Source organism: Pristiophorus japonicus, chromosome 5, assembly GCF_044704955.1.
Source record: "Pristiophorus japonicus isolate sPriJap1 chromosome 5, sPriJap1.hap1, whole genome shotgun sequence".
NCBI lineage: Eukaryota > Metazoa > Chordata > Chondrichthyes > Pristiophoridae > Pristiophorus > Pristiophorus japonicus.
Window position 1 is genome coordinate 90,154,205 of NC_091981.1, and position 17,988 is coordinate 90,172,192.

Sequence of the window (17,988 nt, forward strand, 5' to 3'; positions counted from 1 at the left end):
CTCTGCACCCGTGGGAAGCCAGCCAGAGCTGCAAAAATGAGGGCCCGCTCAGTAACACTGGCCTCATCAGTGCCAAAGTTGATATAATTGGCTTACTTGTCAAAGTGGGCACGGTGACCTGTGTAATGCATCTGTGAGTAGCAGGTCTTGCTCCAGCAATCTGCAAATGATCTGGTGTGATAGCCTGAGCCTCATTTGGCACTGCTGTTCCATCATGTTGAGGAAGCTCATCCTCTGCCTGTATATCCTGTATTGGAGGTATCACATCCAGCGCGGTGCAGCCCTGCGCTGATGCCCTGTGTCCTGTGCAGCATCAGGTGGTTGCAGAGAAGGTAGGTGGTGTTGTTGGTGCTGCTTGTGTTGGGGGTGATCATGGTCTGATTCTGAGGACCAAAGTGAGGCAGCATAAATGGCACCCATTCTGATGTAACAGATGGCAGGTCAAGTAGAGATGACAGAAGCAATCTGTCAGTGGTGTGATAGGTTGTACTAATGAGGTGGCAGTGGATCCCAACTTTGCTGGAAAGACTTGCAGCCGCTAGCATGCTAAATCTGTGCTGATAATGCACTCAGCAACAACATCTGCTTTAAGAAAGTGACCAGATGTTAGATGGGTCTTTTTGATGTACTTTTCATGCTGTGCACTAATGAGGTGGATCAATGGCCATTCAACTTCCGTCTCAGGTTCACAGGCATGGTTCCCAAGCTGCGTGATTCCCATGCTCATCCAGTGAAGTTTGAAAGTTAGCATTAAAAAGATGCTTAAAGGTCTGCCAAGTACCTCATAATGGTTCCAATTACGCTCCAAGTTATTTCAAATTTCCCTCCCAACCCGCCTCCAATCGCGCCCGCAAAGACCCCAGAAAATTACAGCCTATGAGTTGAAATCAGAATACTATAATTGTCTCATACACTGTAGACTCATATCTCGATTCTGCAAGGTGTTTTCAACAAGTGACATGCTGGAATCATGGCTAGCCTGCCTGTGTTATTGTTTTCTCTTTGCCAAACATTATAAACAGTCTTTGTTAATTTGCTCACAATTCGTATTTTGGCACTTATTTAGAGTGCCAACTCTAATTATGCACCCAGTAGCACAACATGCCAATAAATTACCGTGGTAACTCATACATCATTTGAAGACTCCTGCGGGTACAAATAAGTAGCAATTTGAGTGAGACCTTCTGGGATTCAAGACTTTAAATATCCCTTGTACAGAATTTAAAGGATTTACCAAATTAATTCTGCTTTGTTTAATTTGGAGATTGATAATGAAATCCTATGTTGAGGAAAGTAATCAAATGTTATATTTTTGATTGTGTACAATTAAGGCTTGCAGCCCAGGTGCTTTCCCATTTGAAGAGAGAATTCTAACAGTATATGTTGACTGATGTTCTTTCTCATTCTTGTCCCACATTTCATCTGTTTAGGTTACATAAGTTGTTTAGTGAAAATCTTGTTGTTTCTCTCCTATTGGTCTACAAAGAATACCTAAAGACAAGCAATATCTTGGATTCATTACCTATTTTTAAGTAATGTGTGTGAATGACATTAACCCTCAAAGAAAAAAGGTTTCTGTTTATAATTTCCGATTAAAGTAACCTATTTGCTAACAATTTGAAACACGGCCTACATAGTTGTGAAAGTTAGATCTTTCAATTTTTCCAGAAGAATTAATTACCTATATTCCAATCAGATAAACTGTTGCTTTCTACATATAGTTGTATTTTCAGTACTTTACAGCTGCAGTCTAGGGACATTTTTGTAACAACTTCCTAATTGTTTTTCCATAATTTTTGAAAAATGAAGCAATGCAACATGCAACTTTAGGCAACCTGTACAGATTAAATAAGATTGAGGCGTATCTATTTTATTATTCATTATGCTGTCACAAATCTTATTTTGCAACAGTTACTGATGTAAATGTTGTTTCGCACCAATGCAAAAACACAACACTTTTTCTTAATGCTAATTGTGCCAGTAGTAATGGCTGGAGACAGAGAGATGACATTCCAGGATTTTGATGGTGCTACGCAACATTTGTTTTTGATGAATAAAATAAATTGTTCTTTTTTCCCTGAAAGACTACTGTCCCCAAAATGGATATAAATCCAGACATATATTCTTTTCCTTTTGAAAGAATTAGAATAAGAAGAAAAATCGACACTCTAATCCATCGAAGTGCTGTAAACACAATGGGAACTAAGGCTGGCATTTTTATATTTGGACCCGCTGGGAGCAGTAGGGCGAGGGGCCTGGTAGAGCGCGGCACCTGGAAGACCAGGATTTCCCACAAGCTGTGGAGCTTTAATTGGAGATCAGACCCTCCACCCCCCACTCCCCCTCTCCCGGGGTCAGAGCTCGCATCACCTGTTTCCACAGCGTGCCTGTGATGTCATGGATGGGTTCCCTGCCCGGCAGTCAGGCTAATTGACAGGCTGGCTTACAGTCAGGCAGGAAACGCTGGAGAAGTGTCTGCAACCACAGGTAGGTGCAAGCCCTGCCCCTGGGGGTAGGGGGGGCTCAGTGCGGGGCCTGATCCCCAACCGGGGGGGGGGGGGGTGATCCCTGACCCCAATGGGGGTCCACACCCTGACCCGAGAGGGGTCCGATCCCTGATCCCTGATCCCTGACCTCCGGAGGTGCAGGTTTGTATGGAGGGTTGCTGATGGTAGGAGAGCTTAATGGGCCTTAAGGAAGCACTCCTGATTCTCCCGGCCCACAATGATTACTCCCTGAGGCTGTCCACACCTCCCAGCAACCCCGGCCAGCCACAGTTAAGCCTGCATAGTCGGTTAACACCAAGTCTTCCAGCCTCATTATAATATTTAAAGTGGGACCTATTTACAGTGGGCGGGCAACCAACCAACTCACAGGTGGTGGTTTGGCAATTTAAATATTATTATGAGGAAATGGGTATCCCTGGGAAACCAATACTCCTGGGAAATGGGTATCGCTGGGAAATGGGTACCCCTGGGAAATGGGTACCCCTGGGAAATAGATACCCCTGGGAAATAGGTACCCCTGGGAAATTGGTACCCATGAGAAAAGGATATCCCTGAGAAATGGGTACCCCTGGGAAACTGGTATCCTTGGGAAATTGGTACTCCTGGGAAATGGGTACTTCTGAAAAACATACGTTTTCAAAATAGGGAATCTGAAATCTAGATCGTTCTTAAGGTGTTCCCAGCAAATAAAATAAGATAAATAAAATGGTACAGAAAAGGGCAGGGAGTGTAACTAAGTAACTCACCTTTTCAGAGAGCCAGTACAGGTACAATCACCAAATGGCCTCCTGTGTATAATTATATGCTTCTATCCTTAACTCACTTCCAGCTAGTTGTTATTTAAAAGTCAATGGCAGCAAAATTACCCCTTTTAGCACCAACATTTAAGGCTGGTTTCGGTAGAAAAATGGCAGTCACTACGCTTCCAACCACTTTCGTCGCTGGCCGTGACGATCACCATCCTGGGCAGGTTGGTAATGTGGTTGTTGCCTGCATGCGGCAGAAGAATACAAATGAGGCAGATCGTGACATCAATCTGTATGGTTACTAATCTTCAGAAAACCACACAAGGAGATCATGAACCAAAAATTGATTAATCCAAGCTTTTGGAATTTAATACAAGCTTTTGGAATTAAGCTGGACAATTAAGGACATTCTGTGGTCAGGAACCAAAACTGACTTTATGCATAACAACAATGGAGTTGTTACATGAGGCCCTGAACTTGATTGACCAGGGTGGGGAAAACCAAGCCCACTGGAGATACCAAGTCTGTAAAAAGACCGGACAACAAAGGAACCACACCAGGTGCACATTTTTTGGGAATGAGGTGTTAAGATGAGAAATCAACTTGAGCCTTGCAGACTCGGTGTGCAAATGGGAAAACAGACGAGTCCATTATTGCAGTCAATCAACCAAGGGGACCACAAAACAATGTATTGATGCAAACACTTTATCAGAAACCGCAGTGGCGGGAGATCAGTCAAAAACCTGGATATAAATATGCGAGCTAGAAGCAGCTCAGCAGAAGAAGGACAGGAACAGATGGAAGAAGAAGCACACAGAAGAAGTAGAAGGACACGTGTAGAGATGGAAAAAGGTCGAAAGAACGAACAGACGAACGGACGGAAGGACATGTAGTATGGAACATACATGAAAGGAACAGCACTGCAGAGAACAGCCAGAAGAAGAACCAATGACCACGAACGTGCAATAACTACAGCCAGGAAGGTTTTCAGTCGATTTCTCTCAGAAGTTTAGTCCTGTAGTTTTAGTCGGTTTTTGCGTAATAAAATTGACATTGGATTAAGCCTAAATTTTGTGCCACGTGTTGTCCTTTCCCCTATAAGTTCTGAGGTCTAAGAATTAGAGTAGAGTGAAAAACAAACACCCTACAAATCATACTGAAATACTGATTTGGCACATAACCTGCTATTTTGGACATCCTGGATATTCTGGGCTCCAAGCTCCACGCAAAGCCATGTGCAATGTTGGAGGCGGACTGCTCCATACTACTTGACACTGACAAAAGACTTTCTAGTAGGCATGCCATTGCAACCAAACATTTAGGTATCAAATCGAGTGACAGTGACTCTTCTTCTCCATCACTCTCCTCCTCTAGTTGTTAATGGACTGGCTTGAGTGCTGGCATTTCTTGGATATCTGAAAGGGAAAGGCACAAGGGTCGGGTACTGGTTTTGCTTTCCCACAACCCGCTCCCCTCACCAGAACTCAACTCTTGTGTCTTTCTGCTTTCAGATATTCAAGACCAAGCACCAACCAGCCTGTCCTCAAGGCAATGGAGGAGAGCGAAGGGGGAGAAGAAGACACAGCTTCACTGCACTATCATTTGCAACATCAGCTAAGAAACTGGCACTGTGTGTAAGTTAGAGGCTAGTGTAAAAGCAAGATTTGCACAGGGTGAGGCACCGGGCATGAGAAAAATGCAGGAAGGACAGGGGGAAATGGTAGCTTGAGGGCCAGCTCCCAAGAGGGCAAGTTCACACGTGAGTTCTGCTGCACAGGACTCAGGTGAGGACCATGATGGGGCAGCCTTCAGAAGAAGGGTGAGGGGCATGCACACCGAATTGCTAGGTGCAATGGCAAGCCTGCCAGACAGCCTCTTGACAATGTGAAGGAGCATGGAGAAGTGTGGCTCCAACACTGGACGGGGCTTTGCACAGAGCTTGGAGTCCACGATTTCCAGGCTGGAAATGAAGGACAACTCCCGGCAAGACTGTGGCAACCCAACAATGATGCTGTAAGGGGAGCTTGGGGTGTCGGTTCGAATCCACACTCACCTGGGGTTCTGTACATGCGATTTATGAGGATGGGTGAGTAATGAGGCACCAGACACAGTGGGTAAGAGTACAAAATGGCTAATGTTGTTTATTTAGAATAGTAAACACCAAGATAGCGGGCATAGGAAGAGGTTATAAGTAGCAGTAATGGCACAATCTCACTCAACAACACGAAAAATCTCGCAACAGGGAAGGGGAAAATAAGAGGTTAAAACATTCCACTCACACACAACCACACCTCTCACTTCCACCCTTCCTACCAATTCCTATCCTAAACTGAGTCTGTGAGGGGGTTTGGGCTCTACTCACAATCCTATCAACTCCGGGGTTCTGGGGGCACTTATTGCAGCTCGGGGTCCCTTTGGGGTGGGTTTTACGTTGTTGGTCGGTTTGGTTTTCCTTCTCGATGTTGCGTCGGTTTCTTCTCTTTGCCTTTCGGTTGGCTCCTAAGCAAAAAGCTGCTGGAGTTAAGCACACCTTCCCCAGAGCGAGAGCCCTGTGAAAAACTGACTCAACTCCCAAAATCTGACTCCAACCTCCAACCTCTGGTTGGTTTCCTTGCTCAGCTCAGCTGTGGGAAGTCACTGCCACTGCCTGCTGGTTTTCAGTCTCGGGGGCTTCATCTGCTGCTTCTTCCTCTGGTGGAGCGAGAGCGAGAGGGAGAGAGAGAGCTCTCTCTGGATACAAGCTGCAAACTCCAAGCTCCAAGCTCCAAGCTCTCCAACTTCCAAAACCTCCCCCCTCTCCAAAACCTCCCCCACCTTCCAAAACCTCCAACCTCTGAAACTTCCTTGTGTGTTTATGCAGCTTTTCTTATAGTCCGTTCATGGGGTGTGAATGGCAGTTCGATGTGTATCCATCTGTCTGGAATGAAGATGATTGTTCACTATCTCGACAAAGGTGCCACTCTTTCTGGGCTGGCCAAACTGATTGCATCAGACCTGTGGGCCTTTGTTTAATTATTCAACCTGATACCCTTTGTGTTGCCTTGTGTATTACTGGGGAGATTTTGCCTGTACAGGGTGGCCAGAGTCCCATCATCCTCCGCGGTTTACAGGCTGTTGGCTGCAGTTGATCATTTTAAACATGGCATCTTCCCATTCTCCCTGCCACATGTCTCTGTGGTTGGTTTTGCAGAACCTTACAATGCTGCATGTGATGGGTGATGTCACTACTGCTATTGGAGCACAGTTGGAAGCAACCCAAAGTGTTAGTGCTGCTGTGAAAGCGCAGGCCACTATTATGCAATCTCAGCTTGTTGACACCCAAGCTCAGATTGCTGCCATTTTGTTTGGGTTTACCACTGTCGATCGGGGCTTGCAGGGTGTCGCAGCAGCCCAGCAATCTGTGCTCTAATAGATTGCTAGGAATGCTGAGGTGCCTCCCTGAGGGAGTGGGTCAGTGGAGCAGGACCCTGCTTTCCTCTCTCAGGATGGTAGCATTCCTGATCCCATCACTGCCACTCCACCATTGCCCTTGCTGCCACCTGTCCGCCAGCCAGCCTTGACTGCTGTCACCCATGTCGAGGTGGTGCAGTCTACAGCTAAGCCTTCTAGGTCCAGAGCTGCTCGAGGTCATCCGGAAAATCCATCTGAAGTCTCTCCCATGGAAACTCAGCAGCCTTCCACCAGCCATGCTGCAGCCACTGGGGAAGCACTTCGTAGGAGCACTGGAGTAGAAACAGGCACCCAAACGACAGGCACTAAGGCATTGCACAAGTGTGATTAGTTAATATAAGATGTGTAAATTAATTGTTGATAAATTTAATAGATTTGATTGGAATCTTTTGTGGTGGCTGTAATTTCAGCTACCTACGCAGGTGGGCGCTGTGATGTTCTGTGACAGTGGGTTGGTCTGGGGTTTCATTCATTGGAATTGGTGTTTGATGAACCGTTCATGGACAGCCCATCCGGAAGGGGGATTGGCTCTCCCATCCTCCTCATTCTCTTCCTCTTCCTTGTTCTCCTCCTGTCCCTCGTCTGCCTCCTGAGGTGGACCCGCAATCCCTGCTAGCAAGGCCTGAGCCCTCATGATGGCCAAATTGTGAAGAATGCAGCTGACCACTATGAGATGAGATACTGGCTTCGCCGAATACTTGATGACTCGTTCCGAGCGGTCAAGGCAGTGTAACTATTACTTCAGTAGCCTGATGGTCTGCTTGATGATGTTCCTGGTGAAGGCATGGATCTCATTACATGTGTGCTGTGCATGAGTCTTGGGGCTGTGAAGGGAAGTCATGAGCCAGGTGTAGAGTGGCTAGCCCTTGTCTCTGAGCAGCCAATCTGAAGTTTATAGTGGTGGCTGGAAGATTGCTGGTGCACCAGACTGAAGGAGGATGAAAGCATCATGACTGCTGCCAGGATAGTGGAGATTGACCATCAGGATGTGCTGGACGTGGTTGCACAACAACTGCATATCCTGGCAAAGCTACATGCGTACTCATCTTGCTTCTCTCTGCCTAGAGAGAAGACATCATAGTACCTTCGCCTGGTGTAGAGAGCCTCAGCGACCTCCTGGATGCAGCGATGGATGGCAAACTAGGAGATGTTAGCTATGTCTCTTGCTGCAAACTGGAAGGATCCGCTGGTGAAGAAATTGACTGTCACTGAGAAAGCCATGGTTGCTCTGGCTGCAGCTCTGGTTGAAGGAGGTGGCAGAGTCCTGTGCCCAACTCCTTGATGAAGCGGAGCCACCTACTATACTGCTCTTTGCTTAAGTGGATATAGGAGAAGTGCTCTCGGAAGACCCTAGGTAGGTACGGCCTCCTGTTGAGTGCCCCCAGCGCCCTCCTCCTCCCTCCGCGCACATCTCTTCTTCGCTGCTTCCGCTCCCTCTCCCTAAGATACTCGAGTGCGTGGGGAACTGCCAGTAGAGCCACCATGACTGTGACCGAGTGTTGTGAACAGTAGCCTTTAAATAAGAATGAAGGCATTCTCCACTTGCCCCAACTCTCCCTGTCATCTTCAAACCTTGAAAGAAGTTTATAAAGCTGCTAGAGTTGCAGAAAGTACAACAGATCCAGTCAAAGAGCAGAAACATGTCAGGTGCAAGTTGTTGCTGATGATCCCTTTAAATACCACTGCTGGAGCCTCCTTCCTACTTCTCAACGCTTGCTCAGCTGGTCGCATTTAAGGCATAAATGGAGCGGCAATGTTGAAATGGAAGATCGGGTGTCAAGTGAGCGTTGCAAACTCACTGATGCCACGATCTGCATAATCTACATAATTTTCGCAAGTGCGGACATCGGCAGTGCTGCCTCCTAGCCTAAAATGGCAGCCATTGGGGGACCCGCCGGCAATAGCAGAAGTACGGCGGCTACCATTTTTCCCCGAATGTGGCAGTAATGGGTGGCTGTAATGTGTGGTGCTAAACGCCCGAATTTTTAGCCCACAGCTTTTTATCTTCGAAATGATGCATGGCTCCCCTTGCCCTTTACCCTCCTTAAATGATTCACTGAGAAATTTTCATGAAAATTATACCCCTTTAACATCATACCACATTAGTAAATATTTGAACATTTGTTTTCTTAGTGTAATACATGTGGATGCTGAGTGAATGGTTGCCTGGTTAAGACAGAATGATAGAGCACTCAGGAAGTTATAGCTGATTGTAACTATCAATCTGATTAATAACAGCAAAACATAATAGATATTGTGGTATTTCTTTCTCACCAGCAGTTTACTGGTTTAAAGATGAAATTATATATATATAAATATATTTTAAAATATAAATGAAATGAATATATTTTTAGGAGACCAGCCATTTCATCAGGTTTTTCTGAGATTTTTACAAAATTATCCTAATGTTGCAAAGTCATTCTCACCCCTGGGCAATGGCCTATCCATTTGCAGCATCATCTTCAATTTGTTATGGTTAATTTAACTTAAGCACTGAGATTAAAAGCAAAGTAAGGATATTATGTAGACCAACAAAATTAATAATGTCTGTCTAAAGTACGGTGACCTTTCATAATAATAGTACATGAACAGTTTTGCCAGTTTGTCCAAGTGTCCCAGTATACCGGGAATTATACTTTGATTTTTGTGAAAGAATGAATTCTTTACATTGAACAACGAAGAACTCCAGACTCCTGTTGTGCAGTTAAGGATTAATTTATAACAAAATACAGTCAGGTCAGTTGTAAAACAAAAAAATCAATTGTGGTTTTCTATATTGAGAGGGAAATTATTTTTTATAGATTCAAATTATTATTACATTCCGTTTCCTGAACCAGTCTAGATTTAGTACTCTCAGCATAATAGTTTTCATTATGTATAACAGTAGGGTATTGTGTCAAGCATAAACATTTGGACAGAAGGTACATTGGAGTGTATATCAAGCTGTGCCTTACAGTATTTGAGAATTTACTGCCTTTTAATTGTGACTGCAAACTCCCAATGTGTGTTTTGGGAGCAGCCACCAGACATAGTGCTGCATAAAATAAATTGAATTGCAATTTTTTGGTTAAGTGGAACACACCTTCATTACTTTTTTCAGGAGATGGCTCCCTGTAAGCCTTGTTTAGCCATATGCTATGCATCATCTTTCATGAATATGCAAGGGGCCCGAAATTGGTCAATACATAAGGTCCGCCCATTTCTCGGCGGTATGCCAGTGTTGCGTCGTTTCAAACCGTCGGTATACCACCAAGACCGAAGAGGACAAAATTGGTCGATTTTTTTTCAGCGTTGTGTCGGCAGTATGCCAGCGGTCTGCAGCGGGTGATATGTAACCTAGTAGTCGATCCAGATCAAATTGATCTTCAATGGACGGTGTGGCACTGAACTGCGCATGCGCGATTTTTTTCCACAGTTATTTTCACAGAAGCGTTTTACCCACAATTTCGGGGGTCGGGGTTACCCACGCATGCGCAGTGGGTTGAAGAGGAGGGAGAGAGGGTGAGAAGGAACAGCAAGCTAGTCGACGGGCAGTTACTTTAAAAACACATTGCAGAGCTAAAAAATATTCGTAACAACTAATAATTCTACAGTTTGAAAAATAAGGAGACATATTTTACAAAGCACAAGTCATAACAACATAAATATTATGGAAATGTAAAAAAAACCATCGAAGCGCAGGAACATTGAAAAGGATGGGAGATTGAGGGCCCGCCTTTGATGAGACGGAGTTACCTGCCCTTCTCGAGAATATTACAGAGAGGTACTCCGAGCTAATGAAGGGTGGTCATGGAACGTCCCCCCCAAAGGAGTACAACAGGATGTGGGACGCGATCAGGGAGGCTGTGTCCTCCACAAGTACCATGGTACACACCGGGAAAAGGTGCCATAAGAGGTGGAACGACCTGGCGAGGCTAGCAAGAGTAAGTAATGATTTTATTTATGCACCCTCCATGTGCCATGTATCATGTAAATGTAGGTTCAGTGTCACACGGATGATGTTATTTATCTTAAGGTTACGGCGATGTATTCGTGCTTTCAGGCAATGACAAAAGGATCAATGCAGTGTTTTTTAATGTGTGTGTCTGTGTGTGTGTGTGTGTGTGACCCTGTGTGTCTATGATGTTAAATGGATTGAAGATTTTTACTTTCATTTACTTTACTTTCTGCAGACGAAGACATCTGCAATAGCAGCTGATCAGCGGCGTACGGCGGGAAGACCCGCAAGAACCTCTGATTGAAATTGAGATCCATGCCCTGTCCCTGGTTGGGGATAGCAATCGTGCCACCACTGGCATTGGAGCTGACCCACTCACACAGGATGGTAAGTTGAAAACAATCCAGTCTATGTTGCGGTCCTGTCATATCATGTAATGTGACTGTAATGTTGGCCTGATGTTATGTAAGTTTATTGCACTGTAATGCTGGTCTCATGTGATGTACTGCAATGTTGGGGGCATGTAACACAATGCATATATGCATTGTCTATCTGCGATATGTAATGCAGTACTGCAGCAGTGGTGAACACTTAAGTAAAAATACGATAAGTCACTGTACTATGTACTCATGTAACCCTGACCCCCCCCCCCACCCCGGGGCCAAGCATTTTTAAATGTTGGTTTGTACTTGCAGATTCAGACGATTCAGACCACACCGATACAGAGAGACCAGACGACAGGCCCACTGCCTCCACCTCTGGCGTCACCCAGCCCTCTCCCAACTTCACCACTTGCAGAGATGATGAAGACGAAGACGAAGAGGAAGAGCCGCTGATCCTGGAGCCAGTAGAGATGGAGTTGGGGGTGGAAACGGACGAGGATACACCAGTTCCATGTGGGCCAGCTGGAACATCCTCCACCACTGAGTCTGTATTCAGGGGCTCCTCTGATTCTGCGGGACCAAGTGGTGCACAGCAAGGCACCCCCCAGTGTTGCGGCGCCTTTGCCGTAGCGACAGAGGTTGGTGCAGAAAAGGTCGGTTGCTGCACGACAGATAGGCGTGTACCAGGACATGCTGCGTCTGTCACAGGCCAGCTGCTCAAGGCCATTGCTACAATAGCCACAAACATCGTGTCTCTATCAGAGCGGCAGTTGGAGGACAGGTTGCATATGATCACCGCGATGGAGCGAAACACCGACGCCGCCGGAGCCATGCAGCAATCAACGGGATCAGGACATGGCGCAGAATCCCCCGTGCCATAGTAGTCAGGTCAACAGCACCTGAGGGTGGGTAAGCTGATAGCATCTTCCAGCTCTGAAGCCGTGGCTTCCACATCACGAGCTTCTCCTGAGGCTCCATTTATTGCGCCTGCAATGTCTCACCCCCCAACGACAGCAACAGCACTCAGGGTGCACACCGGCTTGGTACCACCACAGGAAAGTCCGGGCTCAGGAGCAGTGGGAAAGGGAAGGGCCGGAATAAGAAAGGGGGGAATAGTCCCAAGGGTGGTGAAGCACACGGTCGAGGTCGAGGTTGAGGTTGAGGTCATGGTCGAGGACAGTAAAGGGACTTTTGTTGTACTTACTCATTGAATAATTGTAAAAGTATATTAACGTTGTTAAAGTTTTGTTAAAGTTGTTATTAAAGTTATTAAAGTTGTTACAGTTGTTTTATAGTTATAAGTTTTACAAAGTTTTAAAATTGTTGTATATTTTTGACATTTTTACATAAACGGTTGAATTGAATTTAAGCACTCTTGTACAGTGTCAAACTTTTGGGGTAACAGTCATCAGGGTCCCAAAACGCAGCTCTCCACATTCAAACAAAGCATTCATTTATAAACCTTCTCACATCTGGCTCCTTCATTAGACAAGTAGTCAACAATACAGGCTGAGATAGTATAGGCCCCATTCTTTTTAAATCTCCACAATATTTTTCAATGGAAAAAATATAACTAAAATGCCTTCTATCTTAATAAGTTAATCAGTACCAATAAAAATACTGTTTCCATTCTAAATCGCACTGCAAAGTCACTGTTCACCTCAGAAGTACAGAGGTGCTGCTTTAGCTGACTGTTCCCGATTTCCAAAATGGCGGCTCCGAGCACTCCGCCTATTCCCGCCCACTTAACATCGCGTAAAACCACCATTTCCAGGACGATATGCAGTTCCGCTGGTATGTCAGCGGTATGCGATGAAAATCAGACTTTTTGAGTGGTCCTACATAGTGGACGGTGTGCACACTGCTCGGCGGTGTGTGAATGATGAATACTTCACCGAGCGGTATGTCGGCGGTATGTAGGTGTTTATTCATCAAAATCGCATTTTTGGGCGGTACACGGGCAGTATGCGGACAGCAGTGGGCAGTATGTCGATGAATTTCGGGCCCAAAGAGTATTAGAAACTGTATATTGGGGTTCTCCTGGTTGATTAGTGGCTAAAAACATTGTTCAGTGTATTATTAAGCCACAAATATCATGATATGAATGTCGCTGGCAAGGCCAGCATTTATTGCCCATTCCTAGTTGCCCTTGAAAAGGTGGTGTTGGGTCACCTTCTTGAATCGCTGCAGTCCGCATGGTGAAGGTGCTCCCATAGTGCTGTTAGGGAGGGAGTTCCAGGATTCTGACCCAGTGACGATGAAAGAAAGACAATATATGTCCAAGTCGTGATTATGCGTGACTTGGAGGGGAACCTGGAGGTGTTGATGTTCCTAAACACCTGCTGCCCTTGTCTTTCTAGGTGGTGGAGGTCACGGGTTTGGGAGGCGCTGCCGAAGAAGCCTTGGCGAGTTGCTGCAGTGTATCCTATAGATAGGACACACTGCAGCCACATTACGCTGATGTTGAAGGGAGTCTCATTATTTTTAAAATAGCTAAAACAAAATGAACAAAATATCTAAAAACTAACATATCTGAGCTCGAACAAATCCCCAAAAAGTCAAATCAGTCCACTCACTTCTGATTTGGAGCTTAGCTGAGTGGCTTTGTCTACACCTTGAGATATAACAAGAAACTTCAATTGTAATCACGTCACAAAATGAAAAGCTTCAGTGATATGAGATTTTTGAATATCACAAGATAAGTCTGAGTGATATGGGATTTTAATATATATATACTATATACAAATTTACAAATAAACAATAAACAATATTTACAATAGAGTAACCAACTCAGCCGTTAACCCTCTCCTGGAATCATCTGATGTCTGTGAAGTAAACAGTATTCTACAAAAAAAAAGGTCACCTTGACAGAGACTTAACAAGTTTCTGAGGGACGAGGTCATGGCAGTATATGAGGGGGGCATCTGGATCAGAAACGTTTTGCCAAATGAGGCATCATTGCTAACCTTGCTTGGTTGCTTTTGGAGTCAATGAGGAATATCCAGAGTTTTTCCAGAAATCACCAAAGGTTTGTTTGGTCTTCCATCGGAGTAAGCTTTACTGGAGTTTGAGAGAGGAGTGCAGATGGTTGCACAATCTAGTGGATGGGGTGACCATTGATGGCCTCATATGTTCATATATAATCCTGTTTATATAAAATCTAATGGATAGTTAGGAATGAATAATTAGAGGTCTGTTTCAATCTACCACTTTCTCTTTTATTCTTTATATTCTTTATATTGTGGAAAATAATCAGCAAAGAAAAAGTGTTTATTTAGATTTTTTTTAAATAAATGTTAAATGTTTCTTTAATGAAATAAACATAGGCAATAGGTATGCAATTTTCATGCATTTTGTTATTGTGTAAATTGCAAGGTTATTGATACAGCTTTCTTTCTGACAGTACACAAGATGATTAATGGTGAGGTTCACAGCTTCATCATCTCAGCTCCCATCTTGGTTTCCATCATGGTTAATTAAATGAAGGTCACTGTCACCTTATGCACTAAAGCTCCTTAACATAATACATCACCGATACAGTTTAATACAAAAACACAATGAAGGGGAGCATGTAATAGGAAATTTAATTTAAAAAAATGCAACCACATTTCGACAGAAATATAAATATAGTAAATAGCTGTTTAGCAATAGGGCAACCAAGAAGTGGGCTTCAGTCTCATCTCTTCCAAGTCTTGCCAGTTCACATTTACAGCTTGACTGTTATTTGAATTTAGTTGTCCTCATTGGTGAGGTTTTTTTTTAATTTTCAGGTAAGATAGCAAAGGGAGCATCAAGCAGTAATGGACAAAGCTACCTTGGACATGGGCAAGGAAGAAAGTGGCAGCACTAGTCCCACTATTCAAAAGCACAATTCTGTCAGAGAATCACAGCATAGCAGCCATGGAGAAGCTCATGACCTAGTCTGCTAATCTCGCAGCTAAATGAGAAAGCAAAGGGATGGTAATGTCAGAACTGGGAAAGAGCAAAAAACGCAAAAAATATTCAAACGCATTTGCTGGAAAAGCATAGTTGATACTGGTTGGACTGAACTGTGATATTTCCTGACATATAGGGGGAATTTTAACTTGGAGGAGCGTGTTGGTTTGGGCCAGGTGGTGGGTTAAATCCAACAAAAACGTGAGTGCATCGGGAAGCTAGCTCCAATCTGACAACTTCTGGTTTAACTTAGGCATCTTAGGCTGGTTGTGTGGATTGCCTATCATCATATGCTAATCGCTCAATTGGAGCAATATTCAAATTTAATGGCACATCCAAGGGCTTCCCTTGCGTAGTGAAACTCGTCACTGAACACAACAGAAACTGAGGGGGCTGATTAGAACTTATGGAAATAATGCAATATATACTTAGTACTTGTAGTGTATGTTTATCACAGTAATAAATCACACGTGGCCCACACTGGAGCTGATCACCTTGTGACATTTAGGTTTATTGTAAACTCCAAAAGTGAGCACTGCAGGGGGAGCCTGCTTTATATAGGGAGGCAGCAGGAGGTGTAGTAATGTGTGCCTCCCGGGCTTTCCCCATCTGTTGGCTATTACATGTAATTACATGGTACAATGCATGGTACAGAGTATGGCTGCAAATACATCACACTTCCCCCCATGTCTTAGATGCAGTTTACAGGTCAAGCCTGACCGGGGGTCTGTGCTCTCTCATTGAGTCTGAGTTGGATGCTGGGTATGGGTGGCCTGACCGGAGTGTCGCTGTCTGTGGTCCTGTGGCTCTGGTCGGATTGTCCGGTGTAATGGGTTCTGTCTCTTGGTGAACCACTGGTTCTGTTGCTTGTGGGTGGAAGTCGATGTCATTGTAGTCATCCAGCGGTTCTGGATCATCGGTGCACCTCAATTTGATTTGATTGATGTGCTACTTGCAGGTTTGGCCATTAGTGAGTCTTACCACGAATACCCTACTCCCCTCTTTAGCTACAACAATGCCTGCGAGCCACTTGGGGCCCGTACCAAAGTTCAGCATGAAAACAGAGTCATCGATATTAATACAACGCATTACAGAGTTGCAGTCATGATATGTACATTGCTTAAGATGCCGGTTTTCGACAATCTCACTCAAAACCGGGTGCACAAGGGGGGACAACCTTGTTTTGAGGGTCCTCTTCATGAGGAGTTCAGCGGGTGGAACCCCTGTGAGTGAGTGGGGCCATGTCTGATATGCAAGCAGCACGCAAGACAGACGGGTCTGCAAGGGGCCTTCCGTCACTCGCTGCATGCCCTGCTTTATGATCTGTACTGCCCGTTCAGCTTGGCTATTGGAGGCTGGTTTGATCGGGGCCGACCTGACATGCTTTATGCCATTACAGCATATAAATTCGTGAAATTCGGAACTCGTAAAGCATGGTCCATTGTCACGAACAAGGACATCGGGCAGGCCATGGGTGGCGATCATTGTCCGAAGGCTCTCTATTGTGGCGGTGGATGTGCTGGATGACATTATAACACATTCGATCCATTTCGAATAAGCATCAATTACAACTAGGAACATTTTTCCTAGAATGGGACCCGCGTAGTCTACGTGGATATGGGACTAGGGTTTTGAGGGCCAGGACCACAGGCTTAGGGGGGCTTCCCTGGATACGTTGCTGAGTTGCGTGCATGTGTGGCACCGGCGTACGCACGACTCTAAGTCTGCATCGATGCCGGGCCACCACACGTGCGATCTCGCAATGGCTTTCATCATTACGATGCCGGGGTGTGTGCTATGGAGATCCTTGACAAATAAATCTCTGCCCTTCTTGGGCAGGACTACGCAATTTCCCCACAAAATGCAGTCGGCCTGGACGGATAGCTCGTCCTTGCGCCGGTGAAAAGGCTTAAAATCGCCATGCATCTCTCCATACGTGGTTGCCCAGTTTCCACTTAATATACAGTTTTTCACCTGGGACAGCAGTGGGTCTTGGCTGGTCCAGATTCTTATCTGGTACGCCGTGACAGGTGACCCTTTGCCCTCAAAGGCTTCCATGGCCATGGCCAGTTCCGCGGGCTGCTCCGCTTCACCCTTGGTGATGGCGAGCGGGAGCCGGCTGAGCGCATCTGCGCAGTTATCGGTACCTGGTCTGTGGCAGATCGTGTAGTTGTAAATGAACAGCATTAATGCCCACCTCTGAATGTGAGCTGAGGTGTTGGTATTAATGCCTTTGCTCTCAGAGAATAACGACGTGAGCGGCCTGTGGTCGGTTTCCAATTTGACCAAATAGATACTGGTGCGTCTTTTTTACCACTTACACACAAGCTAGGGCCTCCTTTTCGACCATACTGTACCCCTTTCGGCCTTGGAAAGGCTGCAGGATGCATACGCTACAGGTTGGAGCTTTTCCAACACATTCCCTTGCTGAAGCACACACCCAATCCCGCAGGATGACGCATCACACGCTAAAACAAGATGCCTACAGGGATCATACAGCACCAATAGTTTGTTTGAGCACAATAAGTTTTTCGAAGGCACTTTTTTGATTTTCACCACAGACCCAGTCATCACCCTTACGGAGCAGTACATGTAATGGTTCAAGCTAAGTGCTCAGCCCAGGCAGAAAGTTACTATCATGAATCTTACATTATTATATATAACTGTATCCTAACATGCTATACATGACTGTAATAAGACATGACCTGTAACCACCAGCATACCTTACCACCAGGGGTGCACTTGCAAGAGACAGGTATATAAGCACAGGTCTCAGGCAAGTGCAGCATTCCAGAGCTGTGAAATAAAGGTGCAGGTCCAGAGTAACCTTGAATTCACTACATGCCTCTTGTGAATCTGTACTGAGGGGACAGGACTTTACAGTGGCGACGGATTACGGGATTACAGAATCCACAGAATGACGAACAACGGATCAGATGAAAAGTACAATGCGGGAGACAATTGGGAGGACTTTATAGAAAGGCTCCAGCAAAGCTTTGTAACCAAAGACTGGTTAGGCGACGATAAGG